Raw genomic sequence first — 22,257 nt, forward strand, 5'->3', positions numbered from 1 at the left:
GCTCTTGCACTGGGTATACTATTGGGCGCTGGGGGCGAGACTGGATTTTGTTGCCTATAATCAAAATTTTTGCGCGGCGGTATAACGTTGTCGTGCTCTTTCGGCACGTCTACGACATCGCTCTGCCACCACTTCTTCGCTGAGGACTCGTATTAGCGACATTTGTAAGTTTCCGTTGCACGCCGCAGCGATTTTCGACCAGCCACCGCAAGCTATACGCAAGGGGAAGCGGACCAATCGCAGAAGCTGGCAGATCTCTCCTCACCGGTTTTCTACTTTCACTGCGCTAGCCAACGCCTCCTAGATAACACAGGGCCTATGCACTTCGATCCATAACGTCATGCTATACCTTGCCCAATTGCCATAGAATCTAATGGGGATGCTCCCGAGTAAGCCGCGGTCATACTGACGTCGCCGCTTTCATCCCGCCATGCTTGCCAGTGGAAATTTCGGTCCATGCAAGTAGCATGACGTCATAAAGCAGAGGACACAGACCTGCTATTTAGGGGGCGTTGTTGCGCTAGCTCGGCCCCAGCGAATCCCCATCTCCACTTCCGAGTGCGCCACTCCTCTTGTCAGCCAATTAGATAGGAAAGACGTCTCAAGGGATAGACAATGTTATTCGCTTTGACAGCAAACAAAAGTGATCTCCCATAAACTAGGAGGGCATTTAATTGCGCTGTTCAAACAACGTCGGCGGTTGCGTAAGCTTGACGTCAGGAAATCAGAATAAAATCAGAATGGAATAGCTTTACGTTTCGAATAGCCCCAGGTTTTCACCTATTATAGTGAAGAACGGTTACGCTCTATAGTTACGGTCAAACACATATGAACTTAATTTACAGCACCCCTGCTTGTTGACGAACGGGCGGCCACGGATAGAGTCCAAAGATGGTAACATAACGAAGGTGCACATTTTAATGTTTGCCTATATAGGTAAACGGAACCCCGAAAGAGCAAATAACGACAATAGACACGTAGGATTGAATGATCGCGTTATTTCTCGCTGGGTTTGAGGATTGCAGCAATGTTAATCGAAGCCTGCAGAAGCAATACGCACCAGACTTCAGCGTCAATGTTCATGCAGAACCGGTTCTGTAAGTTCCTGTAAATTTTACTTCGATTAGCGCAACCGCTAGGCCACACATTAATTTAGGCTTAACATTAGCTTTATTTGGGGCAATTAAATCAACATTATTTAGTGCGTATTACAATTATTGGGGCAAAGTGTAGCCGGTATTCTTGTAAAATTTGAAAATAAGCTACATTACATCAGTTACCATATTCACAGTGCATACATACTTCTATAACGGTCACATTTAGTGTGACACATATTTTATACACTTCCATGAGGGTTCGTTTTGTGCGTACTGTCCATGTTCTTTGTTTTTTTTTTGTTTTTTTTCTAGATAGCAGTGTCTTGTGCATACTGTTCAGGGGCGAGACCAAAAATTTACGAACGGACAAGACAACAGACTCCTGTCTAGTGGGTTACCCGCCTTCACGCTGAAAAAAACAAAACATGTAAGTGTCACACGACCTAACCTAATTAACAGCATCTATTTCAGTGACAACTTATCTGCTTTTCCCCTGCTCTATCCTATAGTTGAAATCGAATCCCGGCCGCGGCAGCCGGATTTCAATGGAGGCGAAATGCAAAAACGCCCGTGTGCTTGCGTTGTAGTGCACGTTAAAGAACCCCAGGTGGTCAAAATTAATCCGGAGCCCCTCCACTACGGCATGCCTCATAATCAGAACTGGTTTTGGCTTGATCGCCAGGCTAAACCCGCCTGTTGCTACAATCCACCACCACCACCACCACCTGGTTTTGGCACGTAAAACCCCAGAAAGAAGAAGAAGAACACTACATCAAAATGTCGAACCAACTAGTCCAGTAATGTATACCATTCTGATCTCCAACTTCTTATTCAAGCCAGCGCATCTCTCGCGTATTTCGGTGAAAATCGCGGTCCGCGTACCCGGATGTGGCCCCAGTTTGTCCAGAAAACGGTCGCCGCACAGCTCGCTGGCCTGCACGCTCGGCATGATGTATTCGCGACCGTGGCGCGTACACGATTCGTGGTCGGTTATACACTCGCATAACCAGTCGAGCTAGATCACGCTGCTCTCGTATGAGCACGGACAGCGAATACGTATCTCGGTCTCTCCCGAAAGGAGACGAACGGCACAAGGCAACGCCGGTGGGCCGCGATGCCGGCAGGTTTTTGTCGAGAGCAGCGCACAGAGGAAGCGCGAGACCCCCACGTGACCCGGCAAAATATAGCATCGTCCATTTTCGCGCCGAGTTAGTTACGCCACGGCCCGAGATAGCCGTCGCGAGCGCTTCCTGTCCATAATGTTGGGGACTTTATTGCTGGCCCGCGAGATGGAGGATCGCGTAAGAACGTCCGCCGCGGCCGTTGTATGGTCTATAAGTCGTCTCCGTCCGGCTTTCGCGATGCCGGCTTTGAAACGACGCTCTCGTGTTTCCTTATAAGCGGCTTGCGAAACGCAACGTTCGTGAAAAAAACACCTGCGGCCGCTACCACCGCAGCCACCGAAGAGAAACGTCTTCCTCTTCTTCTTGGCGGCAAGTTCCGCATGTATACGCAGAAATATGCTGGGAATAAAGTGCATTATGCCGCCTTTTCATCCGTATACGGGTCTGCGATATATATCTCCCACGCACTCGCGTGAGTACACACGTGACGACAGATGAAGGACGGCTCTCGGATGCGCATACATATGCATGGTCGCTTTATTTAGGTACATACGTCACCAAGGAAATGCAAACGTTAGCAAAACACACACACACATACACCAGATACACGCACCAGCATTCGCGCGGCTGATTCCATGCGCTGTTGATGCGAAAATACGCGGCTTTCCGACCAGGCTTGTTGTGCGCCTCACATTTTGACGAGTCTTGTAGCATCAATTCCTTCAGCAATGTTTAGGGAACCACTTATAATTGTGTTGTCTCCTTATTATTTTTCTAGACGGATGCGTCGAATCTGTCAATTCTTCCGCGGCACGCAACGTGCCAAACTGTATAGGGAAACGGTTACCAACAATATGTATATTTCAACGGCAAAACACTTGGCAGGGCAACGATAGAGCACCCCAAATCTGGACCGCCAGATCGCCATCACGGTTACACCCGTGGTACCTGACTTGAAGCATAAGCAACCTGCATTATGTCGAGCGGGTAAGCACGCTTTTTGCGCAGAGTTTTACCCCGTATATACACAGCTAGGCGTCCACCAGTGTCAAGCCCTTTTATATAAAACAGCGCTGTCTTTGGGGACGGGAATGATCTGCGTTTCACGCGTTTAGGAAGAACTAGTCTTTCAGCGCCCAGTAAACGGAATTATTAGTCATGCGAGGTCACGCTGCATATAGCGCGAACTGGAGACACGGGGTGCGCGCGAAGGATTGTCATATCTATATAAAGAAAATAAAAAGGACGTCATTCAACGCCAAGAGACGCAGGAGGTGGGAGGACGGGCTGTCCTCTTTTTTCTCGCGCCTCGTGTCCACCTCTTGACACCGTGCAGCTGCGTGTCCCCAATGGACCGCATGCTCAAAGCGGCAACGAAACATGCGTGGGCCCGTCCTTTCCGCGACGGACCATCAGCGGCGGCTTGCACGCACCGTGAAGATGAATGAATACACGCCGGGTGAAGTAGTTGTATATACATGTACACACTTCTTCTTTTGCGACCTTCCTCCCTTTTGTCACTCTAGCATCTTTTATCACTTCTCTGCCCTTCTCTAGCTGCCCGCTTCTTCGCGTCAGTATTTCACGCGACACAAAGAACAAGAAAGACAGTATGGAAAGAAAAAATGAGAGAAAGAAGGGAAAGAAGGAAGGAAGGAAGGAAGGAAGGAAGGAAGGAAGGAAGGAAGAAGAAGAACGAACGAACGAACGAACGAACGAAGAAGGAGGTAAGGCGAGAGAGAGAGAGAAGAGGAGGGACAAGATGCTGACGGTGGCTGGCTGTTCTAAATACGACAAAGACATAAAAATGGGGCCGACTTTCTTTCATTCTTTTTTTTTTCCTTTTATCTCTCCTTCCTTCCTTCTTTCTTTCTTTGCTCCCTTGCACCGGCACCCAGCCATTGTTTGGACTCCTTGCTTCCTTCCGGATGCCGTGGTCGTGAGGGGGGGAGGCAGGTGCGTGTGTGAAAGCTGCACTATATGCGGATCGCACGAGGTGTACACACACCCAACCGGCGCTGACCAACACCAAACCTCGCCGCCGCAAACTTACGCAAGCCGCCGCCGCCGCCGCCGCCGCGTATGCGTTACACTACGGCTCACGCACCTCACACAGGCTATTCGCGGAGCGTTGTTGCGCTCGTGCGGGCGTGTGTGTGCGTTTCGCGCTCGGGGTGGCCGCTCGCAGCCCTTTTTTTTCCCGGCCATTGTGTCGGAAACCGCTCGCCCGATTCGAGACGCTGTGAGAAGGCTGGGGGCGGAATGGGTTGAGAAGGAGGAGGGCGAAAGGCTGTGCAGTGCGCGAGAGACGTGGTGCGAGTGTAGCGCGGTAGTGTGTAATGACGCGTCTGGAATGCGAAATGCACATTTGTACCGGCACTGTCCCCAGGATGCGGAAAGAGACCTGGGGCCGCATTCCGAAACGATCCACTTCGGCGATACTATCGCCTCGGCGACAATATCGCCGTGAGGCGCGCGCTGATTGGCTGGCTGAGCAAAATTGGATGACGTCGTGCTCAACCAGCCAATCGGCTCATCAAATTTAGCTAAAACAGCTAATCAGCGCGCGCCGTTGGCCAAGGCGACAGTATGGCCGAAGTGGATCGTTTCAGAATACGGCCCCTGGGTATACTGACCGACGGCGGTGGAACAAGAGACTGTCCCTGGGGCCAGTGTTTCGACGAGCGGATCTTGCATATCGGCAGGGCAGCAAGACGTTTTACTGTGAAGCAGGAGTTTCGCCTGACGAAGACAGGCCTTCCTGTTTAAACGCTGACTCCAAGAGATGCCTCTCGCTCCACCACTTTCGGCCATTTCAAGTCTACCTTTCCTTCTATGAATACCTGCCTTGTTTGGATACGTACGCTGATATTCGGTGCTACTTAAGACCGAAATTCCGTGGTCACATATACTTCCGCATGTGGGATAGATCGACGATTCTCGTCAGCGCGTAGTGCTTACGTAGCGCGGAAGTACCGACGTCCGCAGTATACATAGTTTGCACGTGCGTCACTTCCGCACCGGTCCGCGAGCCTGTCCGCCATCTTTAGGCACCTGCGGGCCTGCGGAAGCGTGCTGGGGCAGGCTGCGCGCGCTGACGCGTTGTTGATCCGAAGTTCTTTCTCGCGTCGTGATCATGCCAATCTGCGCGATTTTCGGTTGCCGCACAAGAGGTACCACTGCCGCGAAGCCGAGCTACGCAGAACCGGGCGTAGGTCCACACCAAACGTAATAACATGGCAGTGCGAACGCACAAGAATGCTGTCGGAGAAACGTCGGTGCCTGTGGCTTTCCCGGATAAATCGGAAGGACCTGAACAACGTGCGTGTCGTCACTTTGTTTCGGGCGAGTATATAACACGCCAAAACACTGCACATCACGCATGATCGTAAAAGGGCGGCAGCGAAAGCCCCGTACTGGTTGGTGACCGCCCGCTCCCACACGCATAGTCGCCTTTACCGCTCTGAAAAACGCCCGTGTACTTGTGTTGTAGTGCACGTTAAAGAACTCTGGGCGGTCAAAATTATCTCGGAACCCTCCACTGCCGCGTGTTTCACAATTAGATCGTGGTTTTAGCACGGAAAACCCCAATTTTTTTAACGGCCTACAAACTGCTTCGCATCGTCATTTCTTGGTATGTGTGCTTCACTTAGCGATATGCTAAGCAATATTTGAATGTCTGCATGCTTTCAATATAGTGGGCTACTTCTATTTAACGCAACAAAATTCACATGCACGGACATGCACCGAACTCTAAACGAAAACTCGCAGAAAGAAACGAACACACGTTTTGAAGCTTGGGGAAAAAGTGCATATAGGTGAACCATTGTGGCAAGAAAGCTTTCCCTGAACGAAGCAGCACAAAAAATACTGAGCCAGTTTTCTCTGCCGCGCGCCAAGGAACAGATGCTTTCATTGACTCACCTCGCCGAGGACGATGGTAAGACCCGACGACAGGCGCTTCGCTGCAACCTTCCTCATCCAACCGCTCGTGAAGTAATTGTGCGCCTTCAGCGATTTGTAAGCCTTTATTTCGTTCAGCGTGACGTAGCTCGTGGACGGGACAAGATAATTAATAATATCCACGTACGTCGTGGCCGGGTGTGTTATCCACGCCAACGTGCAGCTAGTATGGGTCCACGCCGTCGCACATTCCGACCGTTTCTTTGTAGCGAGCCCGCGTCGGTCCTACAAGCTCGTCCATGTAGAAAGGGCAAAATTCAGGGCTCCTGACTTTTGCCATCGCAAAGCTTTCACGAAAGCAAACACGCGGCGCTAACACGTAGAAACGAACGCCGAACACAAACGCAGCGGGCCAGCGGCTAGTACCGAGGTGCCTAGCGATGGCGGACGGTCGGGGCAGGCGGCGGATATGACGTCACGTGCAAACTATGTATACTGTCAATACAGCGCTAGCGGTTCGCCTCATCTTGGACAGTCCCACTCGTGCTTAGTCCGCGAGAGTTACCTTGTGGGCTACGCACCCGACCTGTATAGTATACCAGCTCCGGGCCTGTGACCGGGCAGGGGATTACGCCAACGAATGGAACACAGTGAACTCCATAGATTGACGATGACGATGGCTAAGCAGAACACAGAGATACTCAGCTCTGAAATATCGTGAACGGTGCGAGTGAGACGGAATCCGGTAAAAGAAACACATTGTTTCATAACATGTGCGTCCAAACGCGCGAAGATTGTGTCGTGGCACTGTCAGTTTTTGCGGTGCGGCTTAGGTTGCAAGTGGTAAATACCGCATATATAGTCCTGTAAGAGCCGAACGTCTTTCTTTTCGCAATATTGACGAGGTGCGACCCTTAAACGGGGATCCACTCTTGCGGTCTAAGTTTCTGGCCATGTGCAATATTGTTGATTTGATTGTGCAAAAAAAAAGAAGCAATAACGCAGTTGTTTTCATAACGCATGCGCGCCACGCAGCCGGTGCCCGTCTGTAATGCTCAGTACGGTCACCGTCACCGCTATTCAGATTCGGTTCGGTAACACATTCATGGACACAGTCATCCTCAGTGCCCTCCATATAGCGTTAGATATGACTCTGAAGTGAAAGCTTCTCACAACCATGTCCGAAGACCGCGCGTGCCAGTCGCTCAGAATCCTGAGAGCATGCACACGAGCTGCGACGCTCTCTTCAGTGTTCGAATTCTTTTTTTTTATGGAAGTTTGGGCTGCCAAGTTCGGCGCACGGCTCTTCCACGAGTGAGGCCCTTAGTCGAGTATGTACGGTAGTTATTAAGTTAGTTTCACTTCTAAGGATCAATAAATTGCAATGGCTGGCGGAAGAATCAAAATTATGTGGAAGAGGTCGATGTAAATCGCGCATTTCCAAAAAAGTCAAATCAAGACATTGAGTACATGACTCTAAATGCAACAAGAACGCACATCGCACATCTCAAGGTGCTCCTGATAAAGTGCTTCAAAAATGAACGAGTCAAGGTGTTACCTTCATAGCTCAGGCAAACTTATTACTTCGGTTGTGTGAGGCTTGCAAAATCGAGATTCGCAATAGAGCGCCACCTTCTATAGACATCTTTAACGAGAGCTCCCTGGGCGTCACCATAATGCCTCCTGGACTGCCGTGAACCCACGGGAGCACTTGTTCAGAGGAGCTATGGGAACAACAGCATCCACGCGCAACGATCCAGCGAGCCGGAGCTTCTTGGTCATATTTGGCCCTTGCACCAATAAACGCCACACATCATCATCAGAGAGGAAGCGTTCTCGCTGCCCCGTGGCGAAATCTATCGAACCAAGTGCGATGCATCAATTTTGTGGCATTTTCTTGGAGCTCCACGTATACTCCTATATACTGTTATACTAAAACCGCTATTGGGCGCCAGTTAGAGCTACCGCTATCAAAAGACTATATATATGATTCCATCATCAGGTTTCCTCGCGCGTCTAACTTGCCGCAACCAAAATGGCCGCCCTCCTACTGCTATACTAGCGCTGTTGAAACTTCGATGGTGCGAAGAACGGAGGACGTTAGAAAAGATGGCGCCTTGTTTACATTGTAGCCCAAAGAAGTCCGCCATCTTGCTTAGGTCGGACGAGTTGTGTGGAGAAGCGCACGGTAGCGAAATTTTGCATATCGCTAACTCCTGCCTTGCTGTGCGTGTCTCCGTGCAACGCCGTCGTCGAGATGTGATTCATGCGGCGTTGTTTTTCCATTTTGGGGTGCTGCGCTCACGAGTACCCGTCCGTCCGTCCGTCCGTCCGTCCGTCCGTCCGTCCGTCCGTCCGTCCGTCCGTCCGTCCGTCCGTCCGTCCGTCCGTCCGTCCGTCCGTCCGTCCGTCCGTCTGTCCGTCTGTCCGTCTGTCCGTCTGTCTGTCTGTCTGTCTGTCTGTCTGTCTGTCTGTCTGTCTGTCTGTCTGTCTGTCTGTCTGTCTGTCTGTCTGTCTGTCTGTCTGTCTACTTGGTACATCCGCCTCTTTAGGTATTATTTCTCTATCCATCCATCTATGCACTTGTCTATTGGGTCCGTCTACCCATAGAACCTCCGTCTGTGTATATGGGTATGCATCAAATTATTCTGCTATTTATCAATGTCTGTCTGTACCCAACTGCAAGCTATATATGTCCCTATAATCTATCTATAATCTAACCCTCCCAACTAGCGGCATTCTCTCTTTTCCCCCACACTCTCACTCCGGGCACGAATTCCCCCCACAACGGAAGGAACACAGAAAGAAAACTGCCTCCCTCCTGCGCTCCACGCTCGATGCCGCAGCGAGAAGAGAAAACCGTCTCGGTGGTGGGTACCCGTTGGCTCACGCTCGTCGTGCCCCAACTCGGCACGCGCGCGGGTGGTTGGTATTAAGCGCCGCAACAGCCGCCGCTTGGGGGTGCGCAAAAAGCAACACTGCGCAGACGCCGTATATACGCCACGGCTTGGAAAAGGGGTTTCCGCATTTCTTCCGCATCCCACGCCCCCCCCCCCCCCCCCCCCTTCGTTGCAAACGTCTTCATCGGCTGCGGCTGCCCCCTACGCTTCTGCCTACGCAAGGTGTAGCGGCAGGGACGGAGAGGAGGGGGTCCGTTACAGTGACACCCAGGGAGCTGTCGTTAAGAATGTCTATAGAAGGTATACCGCTCTCTTGCAAATCTCGATTTTGAAAACCTCACGTAACGGATGTAACGGTTCTGCCTATGCCTTAAGACAAGACACTGTCGCACAAGTCCGAGAGCACAGTCCCGGTCGCAAGTCGTGTAGTAGTCGCGGCTGTTCCGCGTGCTTACTGCTACTACGATACGGTAACTCCAAGGGACCCGCGGTTACAGCTTCGCCGTCGCCTAGAGTTAAACTGAGCCAGCTGCGCAGTCCCTCTCTTTCGGCCCTCCCCATCTCGCCTGGAGTAGCAGGCCAACCTTGCCGCTATAGCTAACCTCTCCCAGATGCCATTACACTTTCGCTCTCGGCACTGCGTTGCAAATAGGTCGAAAATGGGTCCCGTGCGGCTGAACGCGTGAAGAAAATGTTGCCGAGTTGCCGAGTGCTCCGAGCAATGAGATACAGTTACTCTGAAACTACGCCTTTGTGAAACAAGCCGTTCAATATCTCGGCACCTCTGAGGCCTTGAGGTAACATACGCGAGGGCCTATTGGCCGGTTTCCTGCTCCTAAATTCACGCGCGAAGAGAGACAATGTTCACGCAATGTTGACGCAGTGTTTCACATCCACGTGGGTTGGGATAGGCGGGAGTGGAACGGACAACGCTGTGACGTCTAGGTTTATACTATACTGTAAACGTACGCATAGTACAGACACTATCTATAATAAATAAACCGCCGCCACAGTTTAATTCGTAGTGCACCACCCCTTTAATGCACCGGGTTGTGGGTTCGGCTACCACAGGCAACAAAGTTGTCTCCTGGTTCATTTTCCTTTTCGTTGTAATTTTTACGTATCAGTTGAAAAAAAGAAGAAAATGTAGCTGCCTCCTTAACTTTTCTTGGCATCATTGTCTGTGTGACCTTCGTTTCACTGTTACAACAAATTGAGTCTCTCGGTACCACCCATGATTCTTCGAGCCTCACATTATACTGCGACGTCCAGTCAGGCAGGGAATGCAACTGAAATGGCGAGTGGGAATGCCGTGCCATTATAATTAGTGAAACGGCAGCAGCAGCCAAATGAGTTTTCGGGCACTATCACGATAAGCCACTTCCACGCGGCTATTCTACAGATAATTGCCATTTTGCCTAGCGGACGTTTTTCTTTGAAGTAAGCCGCAGTGTAGGCCTCTATTTCTATCTTTTAATTATATCTGCTGATATTTAATGTTGTCCCCTATGCACTCCTCGTGAAATGACCTGACGCAAGACAGTTGTGACTTCGACACGCCGCGTCGAGAGCTCCTTTCTACTTTCTAAACGGACATGGCTTGGCTCACTGGTTCATTTTGGCGAGTTTTCAGGAACTGACTTTTGTTGTTCCAATGGAACTCGCAAGTTGGAAGTTTAAATGAACATATCTTGAGTGTGTGTGCACGCGTGTGCGTGCCGTGCTTTTCATACGCATCATTCTTCCTTTAGTTGCTCTTGTTTCCTTTGAGTTGTTCCGTGAATATAGCAATGCCTTCGCCAGCATGTATCGTGCGTACTCCATTACACTTCTGTACTCTTTCCGTCAAGCAGTTCATACAGCCTTCATTGCCGACTTCATTTTCGCGAAAACAAACAAACAAGAAATAATATTTCATTCTTGAAATACCCCAGTCTCGTAATGTGTGTCCATGCTGCTAAAATAATGCATGTGGTGAGTTCATTTGAGTCAACTAGGCAGTGGACCGCCCGCATGTTACGAATTCGCTGATCTTCCGTCCACGGGCCACGTCCCAATACTAGCCCTATGTGTGAGAATTTTCGAGCGCTGTCGTATACAATTCAGTGTAGTCCTTTATCTACTTTAGCTCGGCATACGCATGTAAAGTAAATGTCACGTCAGTGGTGAATGGGTCAACTATCTATAAGTAATTTGGGTATGTGACCAGTAGCCTTTCCTTCTTCTTTTTCTTTTTTTTTTAGTATGGACAACTTGCCCTGCGGCATACATGTGCACTTAAACGAAAGTGTGGAGGCCCTCCTTATGTAGAAATTGTAGCAACAATCTTAGACAACTTGTCGTTCGTGAGCCAGCGCCTATATAAACTGTTTGTCCGTAGGAATAGGTAACTCTTAAAGATTCTTTCTCGCGTAGCTATCATACCTACGTAGAGCCGCAACACGCGGTGAATGCGCGCTGTATAGATGCTGGAGCGGAACGTTTAGTCCCTCTTTATTTCGTCATATATCGCGTCCAACACGAAGCTACGAGACTCGAAATTAAGAAACGCCATAAGAAGAAACTTATCTCACAACCAACTAGCCTAAACATTCGCGTATGCTCGCGGTTAGTTCCGCAAATGGAGGCCGTCACCAATTTATCTCTGTTAGATTACAGAGCCAAAATTCACATCTACCCAACGTCCACGGCGTTGCCACGTCCGCGGTGCTGCGCCTCTGCAGGTTTCACGTTTCCAAGAAGCACACATCCCGAGAGGAACGCGTTGAGGAAAACGCCGTACTCGCGCCGGCCAAGTGAACGCGCGCTGTCCCCGATGGAGAAGACGCGACCGCCGTATATATAGAGAGCAAGAAGAGAAGCACGAATTAAGGGGGAGGCGGGTATGTCTCGTTTTTGCTGTCCTCTCTTCTTCGGAGCGCGCGACCAGGCAGGAGAAGCGAGCCTGGGACAAGCGCGGGTGTGCCTGTACAAGAAACGGCACTCTTCTTCTTCTTCTAAGCCCCCTTATCGCGTTTCTCCGCCTGCACAGTTGGCGCCGCTGCTATAGGCGTGCGTTATTTTGCGGACAAAAACAATAAGCGGGTCGTCGACGGTCGCCTACGGGGGTGGGTTGGTGTAGACAGTGGGCTTGCTGCATGGCCTGGGCGCGCTCGCGCGCGTGCGTCGACTGCCAAAATTCGATAGGAACGAACACGGCCGATGGAGTGTTGCGCACGCGCGATTGCGCGGGATGCGGTTTAGGAGTGTCGGGTGGGAGGCGCGGGGGGGGGGGGGGATGAGAGAGATAGTAGGGAACGTCGTTTTGTGGTCGCTGTCTCTCGGAAGACAACGACGGCTTCTTTTTTTGAAGGGATCGTGTTTGCCTTGCGGAGAATGTATGCTAGCAAATAAGGAAAAAAAAGACAAAGAATGAAAGGCAGAGACGCACCACGTGGGTAGGCGGTATCGCGCTCACGCCCCGAACTCGGCAGCGGTAAGATGCTACGCGCTTAGAGACTATATATAAGTGGCGTATGCTGTTTTTATTCTTTATATATATATATATATATATATATATATATATATATACGTCTATGTTTATCTCACTGTGTATATGTTCTGTCTCATGTGTATTTTCTCTCTCTCTCTCACTTTTTGCCAGCGAAGCAAGACTCATAATTGTCGGCCCCTTCTTTACAGCGAAGCTGTATACCTCTTATAGGTCGGACAATTTCGTGGCGTAAACACAAAACGCCAGGTTAACAATTGAAGGCAAACGGCCTATCTTACTTTGCAATATATATATATATATATATATATATATATATATATATATAGTGACGCGTCACCACGCTTTCGGAAATAAAAGGGAGACCCGTCTAGCAACTCATTCAGTTCGTTCTGCCATGGGTAGACCACGGAAATTAAGGACACCAAAAGAACAGCGTGAATACAAAGCTCGACCATGTGTGGTGTTTGATACAGCTTCGCTAGACATTCACGATCGCAGGGCGAGATGGCTGCCAATTTTTTTCTTGCATCTATACAGCGCGCACGTATTCGGGACTGCTAAGACCCAACCGTCTTATTTTATTTTTATCTCTTGTGTTTGTGACCTGCGAAGTGTCGAGTTTAGCCTGCTCACGTGCGTGTGCATTTTGCAATATTCTCGATTCTCAAACGCTAACTAGTTTTGAAAATAGCCTGCAGCACGTAGAAATCCAAACATACATCAGAGGTTGGAGGCTTTCCACATTAAGAAAAGGGGCAGGAATCGCATAAGCGATACGTATATATACGTTCATCTCTTCGAAACGATGTCCAACTGTTTGATACAATGCTGTGTCTTCTCTAACGTGAATGCTGCACGCACGCGCAGCAGGTGTTTCATGCTGTGACTTCGTACTATACGAATAAACAGTTGAAGTTCAGCGCTGACTGTGCTCTTTCCTACTAAGTCTTTGTTTCCACGTCGTGCTAATATTTACCCCCATGGCAGAGGTACATAAGACGGTGGAGACTTGGCGCGATGAACATTGGTTTGGCGTGAGGCGTCCTGCCTCACGCCAAAGCTAACGTGGCGACAATTGGACTTGTGTTCGTCAGGCTCTGACGAAGACAAGTCCAACTGTCGCAACGTTGGCTTCACCGTGAGGCATCGCTTGTTCAGCCACTGTTCATCACGGTAGCATGTAGGAAACTTGTTGACCGGTGAAAATTCAATAGTCGCAGGGGTCGTCAAAACTATGTGCTTGAGTTGTGACATTGAAATGTTACCTGCTTGACATAGTAGTCGACTGGTCGAGTACTGTGTCATAAGTCTCTCAGAAATCGTACTGTTGCCATAAGTCTGTCGTCCTTATTTTTTTTATTACATACTCATGGTGCTCTCAAGGCATTACAGTGGGGAGGGCTGACACAAATATACAGCAATAACGTTCTTTTCAGGTATGCAGACTACTTACATCGAAGCGACCGGCGTCGCTAACGCTTGTAGGAAGATTAAAACAGGCGCAACGCCGTCTCGCACGTATAGCGCAGCTCGCGCAGCGATACGAACACGCATTACTGCGCGCCCGTGCACGAGAAAACACACGTGCGTTGCTTGTCCGCTTAAGTCGAGACGAATAAGGAATAGTCGCCACTACATAGCAATACGAAGGCGGTCAGTCGAGTGCAATAAGCTCCGGCCAGTCGTGCAAGAAATCCCTCCCCGAAGCGCGCAACGGTCACTTGTTTTCTCCACGAAACTGACGGCGCATAAGGCCACCAGTCGAGACAAATGTGCTTTCGGTTCTTTATTTGTCGTTCCCATTTTTTTTTGCCCCCAGAAGGCAACCGAAGCTACAAAGGAAAGATCGCGAGCTCTGGCGGAGAACAACTGTCCGTGATGTGACCGGCTAGGGTATAATGATCGCCTCCCGATCGCAACGCCGGCCTGCCCGCCCGTAGAGAATGCACGCGCTGTCGCGTACACATAGTGTACGTACGTGTCTTTCACTTGTTTCGGGAGCCACGGAGCGAACGGACAAGCGCTGCGCCTCTTGTATTAGCAAGAAGCTTGCGTGCATGCAGAGCGGCACGCGCTGGCCTCGATAGTCCGCGGACGACGTCCTCTGGCGGTCCGTCCTTCTTAAGTATAGCTATTGCGCGTCTACGAGGAAATGAACCCCTACAATAAGGAGAGCGGCTAAAAAAAAAAAGAAAACTTGCGGGAAAGGAGTCGCTATAAAGAAATGAGGGCCACGCAGAGATTTGACCAAGAGCTGCGATTCGGGGATGTTTCTTTTCGCGAGCACTTTTAGCGAGTCATTTTTTTTTTCTAACGCTTCGATACGAAACTATACGCCCGCCGCTGTACTGCACGCAAAACAATGTGCGTGTACGCCAATCTAAAGGCTTCTGCGTTCTCTTATTCTGTTTCCTTTATAAATGCTTGGTTGACAGTGTATCGCCGCTCCTTTCGTAATTTGCCTTAAAACGCGTAGGAACTACACCTCTCTCTCTAAATTGCGCGGAGGTACAGCGGACAAAAAAAAAGAGCGTGATTATAGAAGATCGCTGTAGGCACTCCGTTAAACCTGCGCACAACAAAAGATAGATCGAAGCCGCCGCAGACTCTCCATACTCGAACGTAACGGATCTTGTTCGGTTCATTACCTTCAACGTGGATGCCGCGGTAGTTTCGACCTACTCGATTACTCGCAGAGCCCCGGGACATGCATGCACTGTTGCACTTTAATGACGCACTATAAAGGTATATTTAAAGACGAATAAGATCAATAGCAGCAACAATACGCAGAGCATGGAGCCGGTTATGCACCATTGCGTTTTTATGACGCCATATAAAGACTGTACAAAGAAGATGTACAAGATGATCACTCCGTCCCCCGCTGAGCGTAAGTGGAAACCTTTGAAGGATCATCATCCTCCTCATCGTCATCATCACTATAAGAACAATAATGGCAGCCGTGGTCGCGAGCTTATTCAGCTTCGGCGGCCAACGGGGCCGCTATTAAAGTCTTTCCAACTGGTCTCTTTAAACGCAATTACCAAAAACGCCGGATGCGTCGGCCACGCATTTCCGCTGCGAACACGACTCAAGAAAATTGCGTAAGGAAGGAGGAGGTTGAGCGGAAAGAAAAAAAAAAAAGAAGGCGCGCATTTCATGTGCTCCACATCGTCATCGTGGCATGCCGTTTTCCTGGACGCCGCGTTTCCGGGCGCCGCACCACCGAGTGCGCCCGTGTCAGCCTGCCGCTGGCATCTGAGTGAAGGATTGCGGCCGATCCCGAAGAGTGACTGCACCGCCGCGTGCCCGCCGAAAAAAAAAAAAAACACGGAAATTGCCTCCTGGTCGCGTGTGACGGCATACACGCTTACTATACGCGTCTCCACCTAATTGTCCTTTTCGATATTTCTTATCGATTCGAGAAGCCCCCTCCGTGACGAACTGGCGATGTATTCTGACGAGGTGTAACTCAGAATCACTGTCATCCACTGTCGTTAAGCGGGAGGTATTTCGCCGCAGACGCTCACGGGGCGAAAGCGTGAGGTGAAATTTTGATTTCGGACGCGAGAGTCAGGGGGCCACTTAGATTGAAACGAATGTTTTTTTTTGTTTTTTTTCGTTGACTTCGCAAACAATGTTGCGTGTCCGCTAAGGCGGAACTGAATATTCGACGAGTGACGACTCAACTGCTCTCTCCGTTCCCGTCTTCGTGCATGGTCCAACGCAAGTTGAACGAAAGCTGCGACGTTGTGGTTGTGCAGCTGTGCGTAGTTGCCATCTGAACCTGAACTACGCGCACACACAGCAGAAAAGTTCTGGCATCAAATAAAAAAAATGCATGGTCGCGCTTTTACTCATCGCGGTGCGGCTGGCCCTATACCATGTACGCTTTGACAAGTACGCTGTGTCACTGTACTGCATAACGATCCTCGGAGGCTTCTCAGCTATAGTTTCGTTATCAAGCGCACTGTCTAAATCTTCCTGAATGTACTGGAAGAGAGAAGCGTTTTTCGACCGACTCCGCGTGGATGAGGAGCGTCACCGAAACGCGCTCCGCGACTTCTCCTACTCGGAGAGTTGACGCGCATTTTTTGAGGAGATGCTTTAGACATTACACGCTCGGAAAGTCAACATAGTCGCATTGTTGTATTCCTGAGGAGAACATAGTAAATTGTGCAAGTTGGTGATGGTTCGCAATTATCAACGGCGCTATATAAACAGAGAAACAGAAATTAGGTATTATTGAGTCAGACGCTCAGAAATTGTCTACGGCCACGTATTGCTACCAGCCATGGAGGCTCAGTGGCAATGGCGTTCTGTTGTTTACAGCGATGTCGTGGGTTCATTCTCCGACCGCGGCGACCGAATTTCAATGGGGGCAAAATACAAGAACGCTCCTGTAACTTAGGCGCACGTCAGGTGTTCAAAATTATTCCGGAGTCCCCACTACGGCGTTTTTCACAGCCACAGTCTTGCTTTGCTACGTCGAATGTCAGCACTCAACGAATTTCTTGCCTACCGCGCAATCGAGAGCGAATAGCAGCAACACGGGGGCCAATGGGGCCACATGACGTTTTCGACGCCTATACTTGCCTTGTCAATGTGTTCCCAAAGTGCAACTTTAAAATCATGATTAGCGGCAGTGTCGTCTTTCGACAAAAGAAACGCGACGTTTGACAACAGCGAGAATTGGGCCGCCTGTGAATGAAACGACGTCCGGAAACGTGTAGCCTCAAGCGTATTAGTCGTGCCATTTATTTCCTCGGCGAAGCGTACAGACCCTTATCGCATCCTTACCTCTTTATCGATAAGAGTTTTGATATAAGAGTTGCGCGTGAAACGCTTGGTTCTGCGATTATTGCCACGCAAGGACGCAGTGAGCCGTGAAGGGAGAGAAATCGGGAATTGATGGGTTCCACGCCTGCCGAGATCCGATTGCTTAGGTATATTCGCGATCCCGCGATATTCCGGTGGTGCGCGGGCATTTCTGATTATCAAGAGAGATTTGCTTCAGATGGGCGCAGATCGTAAGTCTCTTCAAAGGCCGCCAAAACCAAAAAGCGAGACACCGCGTTAACGACCGACACGGGTGGCTGGCTACAGAGGAGGAGGGGGAACAGGACGTGGCAATTTAGCAACGATCACGATTTAAAAAAAAAGAAGAAAAACAGAAAAGGGGGATGGTGACTGCGTGCTGCTGAAGGAGCAGACTCTAAGCCGTATAGGCGAAGCTGTTCTTATTTTTTTTTTTAAACAAGGCGGGCGCTAGCTACACAGGCGTTGCGGCCCATTTCGCCGATTGTGACAGCAGAGACCTTGCTCGCGGCAGTGATCGCGATATGCACAACGCACAGTTTTGGAAACGATCACCGTGTCTCGGTCTAAAGCGTGCGTGCTTTTTTTTTTTCCTCTCATTTTTCGGCCGCGCAATTCAGCGATGTTTCTGCCAGATCGCATGATCGCATAGAGGCCGTGGGCGCCTCGAAGTATACCGAGCGAGCCGAACGCCCAACGGCGGTGTATAAGTATCCCGTGCGACGGTGCAGATTTGGTGCGGAGAAAGTTGCGCGATACATCGCCAACTTGTAAACGGCTCGCTGATATCGCGACGCATAAGTACCTTCGTGGGCCGCGCAGGGCCGTGTCGTTCTTCGATATGGCAGGTATACGGTATAGCAGCAGCACGCACACACACGCACGTTTCGTTGCATTCCAATATAAAAGCGAACGCAGGCGGGCAAAGAGCTTTAGCGCCGTAGGCGCCTTTAGCCACACAATCTAAGCGGATAGGTGAGCTTCGCTTTACGCGCGGATTAAAAACAAATTGAGACCTTCTGAAGTTTTCTGTTCCCCAACGTTCGAAATTTTGCGCGAACCGTGTCGGAATCGCGAGGTCGTGGGAATCTCCAGGAAGCCCCCGCGGTCGTGAAATGGTGCTGCCCGTGGCTGCGTTCTTTCGCACGGATAAATCTCTAATAAACGTCGTACCCAGAGCAAGTACAGTTCGGCGCAATCCCGCCATTTACGCTTGCCTGCAGTTCTTCGAGCCTATCGCTTTCCATCGTCGTTCGGCGCTCCCCATACGTTTCCATTCCCCACTCATTTTCAGATGATCGTAGTATAGTGGTCGTGTCACAATTGCGCCGTTTATAACTATACCGCCTGGCTATTTTTGCGAAGAAAAACTCCAATTAAGCTATAACCGCTATAATGCTTCCGCTAGAGAAGGTTATATATACACGTTGCATTAAAACAGAGAGAGGTAAAATATTTACATATTCCGATACTGAGACCGCATCACGGCTGAAACGCTTAAGCTTCACTTGAGAAAGAAAAAGCGCGGAAGACAGTAAGGAAAGACCAGTAGAGAGAGAGGGGGGGGAGGGGGCTCTTCGGTAGAAAATGGAGGAAACGTCGTCGATAGCCTGCGACTCCTAGTCGTGGTGCAAGGGCAAATGGGTGACGAAGCAGTAGTACAATGTACTGTGCTACGTTGCCCGATACGCGCTATGGGCACTGTACACCCAATACACGTAAAAGTAATAAGTCCACAGAAAACGCGCTCGTGCAAACACATTTCGCGCATTCACATTCACGTCACACCTGTGGTAGAGCCGAGCGTTCAAGCTTCTCTCATTCCGGTGAAACTCCCAAGAGAGGTATTAGGACGCATGATCAACGAAACCAAAGAAAATCTGGGCAGCCTAGACCGTTCGAACTGGAGCAGCTGAGTGCTTAGGAATCAACAAAACTTGCCGGTAGGCTGAAGCTTTAAGCCATGTGTATACTGCCTGCACATCCGACTGGTTCCTACAGCGCTCAAACTCAGTTTTCAGCGATGTCGAGCCCTTTCGCGATAACAGCCAAAGAAAGAATGCCCCATTTGAACGTTCGGCTGCTCCCAGGGCAATCGAAGGAGCCACGTGATCGGGGTTCTGTCGGACCTCTGACGTGAGGCTTTTTTCTGAAAGCGCCTCCGCGCACTCTGAGATGAACCGCGGTGCTTTGAATGAACCAAGCGAATGTAATCTGAATGATAGGTTTCGGCCAGCCGAAACCGAGCCTTCGAAATGGAAACCGCTACGCGAGAGCGCTCTGTCGCGCTAGAGAGCGACCAGTCGAATGTACCATTAAATGTGGCATATGTGGTTACTTATTGCGCATATATATATATATATATATATATATATATATATATATATATATATATACGCATAAAAATGCATCAAAGGCAATCTTACCACCTACACCAGCACTCCGCCTAGTCCATGAGGGCAACCCGGATGTCACCTGTAAAGAACAATCTGTATTAGTGTTTGTGTAAATATTGAAGTGTTATAGTATATGCGCCCATGCACAATGGTTGAACGCGGGTACCAAGCACACTTATGATCATAATTGGATCAAACAAAATGGCATTGAACAGCTCCGCACCACACTTCCAACATACCTACGCTTTATTTTTTTTTTTCAATTCATTGCACTATGAAAACACCTCCCAATAATGTACATTTCTCAAAGCCAACTGTTTGTTCATTCGACATATCCCTTACTAAGGAGCAGAGCTGCCCTCTGAGGAGATAAAATTCATCGTAAGGCCTCAAATGGTTGCACGCGCACACGCACACAATTACGAGGCCGAAATCGCCGAAAAAAAACATGTTAATTGGCTATTGGTGTTTGTCTATAGACTACCAACTCTAGCGCACGCAAAAAGGACACCGACGATCGTGAAGGTAGGCAGGCACTCACACATATTCGCATGAGCTGCGAAAGAAAGTACTGACGACAGCGCAATTGGTCACGTGCACATATATTTGCCAACAGAACGGGTGCCAAGAGAAAGGAAGCGCAATCTAGGATGGCAGATAATTATGTTGCACGATGATATTAGGAAACTTGCGAGCATAGGATAAGAGACACTTAACACAAGAAATTGGTCATCGGAGATCGCCCGCAAACGCCTTCGTTGTGCGAGTGGACACAAATTCAGCTGCTGCTGATGAATAATATCGCATTCAAGCATGTCGCAACTGCTTGCATGAAACTGCATCCCTGCGCATATTGCGTCGCTTTGTATCACGTGCTCATCTCTTGGTCACAGTTGGTCAACACCGGTGGCAGTGCATCGAGTTACTCCACGTGCGAAATACTGTTTTCAGCTACCGGTGAATATGTTGCTGTGAAGCTTCGAGCAATATAAAACAGCATTAAGCGAGAAGAACAAATGGATCCGAGGGGTTCCGTTTCTTTGTTAGTGAAAACCATACGAGGTATAACAGACAGCGAAACAAGAGAAAGCATGGGAAAATTAATTATTATGCTTAATCGAAATCTTGAAATAATAAGGTAAATGCAAATGAAAGTGAACGAAAAGGCAACTTGCAGCAGGTACGTGAGAGGCAAGCCCACTCTCTCCGCACTGCGCCTGCTTTGATTAACCGATTAAGCTATAGGTTGGCGGCCATCGAAGCTCCCACCAACTTTATTTGGTACTTGTGCGTGCGTACGCAAGATTATAACCTCGGGAGTGTTAGCCAGAGCCGCTCCCGGCTAAGGTGCTGGATATGAAACAGCCTCTTAAGCGCCGGCACCTAAAATAGTATCAGCTCAACCACCGCAAGCACCGCATTCAAGAGTATTCGCGGGCCACAGCCCCCTCGAAAGACAACGCGCATAGTTCGACTCTGACTTCAGCGGTTCAAATAACGTTTACTATCTCTCTCTCTCTCTCTCACACACACAAGCACCTGAACACATGGCTGGCATACAGAGCCGTTATGGCCGAGCATGCAGCCAACAAATTCGACGTCCTTGGTTCTAAAAGCTCGCGCTGTTTATTGAGCCTTCGCAGGTCCATGGCTATAATATAGACGACAGCAAAGACGGGTGCTGCGTGCACGGCTGCCACTGCCTCGGGTCAGGTGTTTAATCGGAGGTTGTATCACCGGCCATTTTCTCTGTTTCGCGCCGACAAGCTCGCAATCGAGTGTGCCTCCATTCTTGGACATGCATGCGCGCGTGCGTGCTCGCGCCAGGCCGCGACTTGGCAACGCACCCCATCGCTCGTTTTGCACAACGGGAATGGCGAACGGCACGCGTGCTCGCTCGCTCGCATAAATTTACGAACCCGTACCACTTATACTTCTTGGCTTTCGATCCACGGGACGCGCGTGCATATGTCATCGATGCTTTAGGCTGTGCCGATCCTTCGTTCGAGTTCGTACAATCGGGTATAAATGTACGAGCAGGTGCGCGCGAGGACGGGTGATTAGGTGAGACTCGATTATGCGCTGCGTTCTGTCACTGGGGGCGTGTTGGTGCGAGTACGCCATTAATGACTGGAGGCAAGCAATGTGATCCGTCGCTGCATACTTCCCCTAGCAACATAGGTGTCAACGGGCAGGTTTCAACGTATCAGTCGTGAACAAAAGTACGAAGACCACAAACATTCGTGGCTTTCAAAAACATTTGCAAGTAGAAATCAACCGGTACAAGCTAATTGCGCCTCTCCGACAAATCTAATGCACTGAGACAATTCCACGTTGCACATCGGTTGCTAGAAAAAAAAATTAAACGTCTTGAAGCGATGGCCTGTAGACTTTACCTTGCTAACGTATACGCATACGAGACGCGACTTCATAAGCGTTGCTTTAGCGGTCGTCTGCCAAGCTAGTATATAACAGAGTTGATGCACGGATGCGAGCAAGGAAGGCTGCCAACATCGACGCCTTCCTTTG

The 22,257-nt window shown here is 49.7% G+C and overlaps 1 protein-coding gene across 2 annotated transcripts in view; it reads right to left on the bottom strand.

The window, feature by feature from the left end:
• LOC119445606 (uncharacterized) overlaps positions 1-22,257 on the bottom strand; it is a 131,773-nt gene that overhangs the window by 18,070 nt on the left and 91,446 nt on the right. For both annotated transcript variants that reach the window (XM_049663449.1, XM_037709867.2), the window contains one exon: positions 19,759-19,807. The gene's annotated coding sequence lies outside the window, so the exon portion shown is untranslated. The remainder of the gene's footprint in view (positions 1-19,758; positions 19,808-22,257) is intronic.

Source organism: Dermacentor silvarum, chromosome 3, assembly GCF_013339745.2.
Source record: "Dermacentor silvarum isolate Dsil-2018 chromosome 3, BIME_Dsil_1.4, whole genome shotgun sequence".
NCBI classification, from domain to species: Eukaryota; Metazoa; Arthropoda; class Arachnida; order Ixodida; family Ixodidae; genus Dermacentor; species Dermacentor silvarum.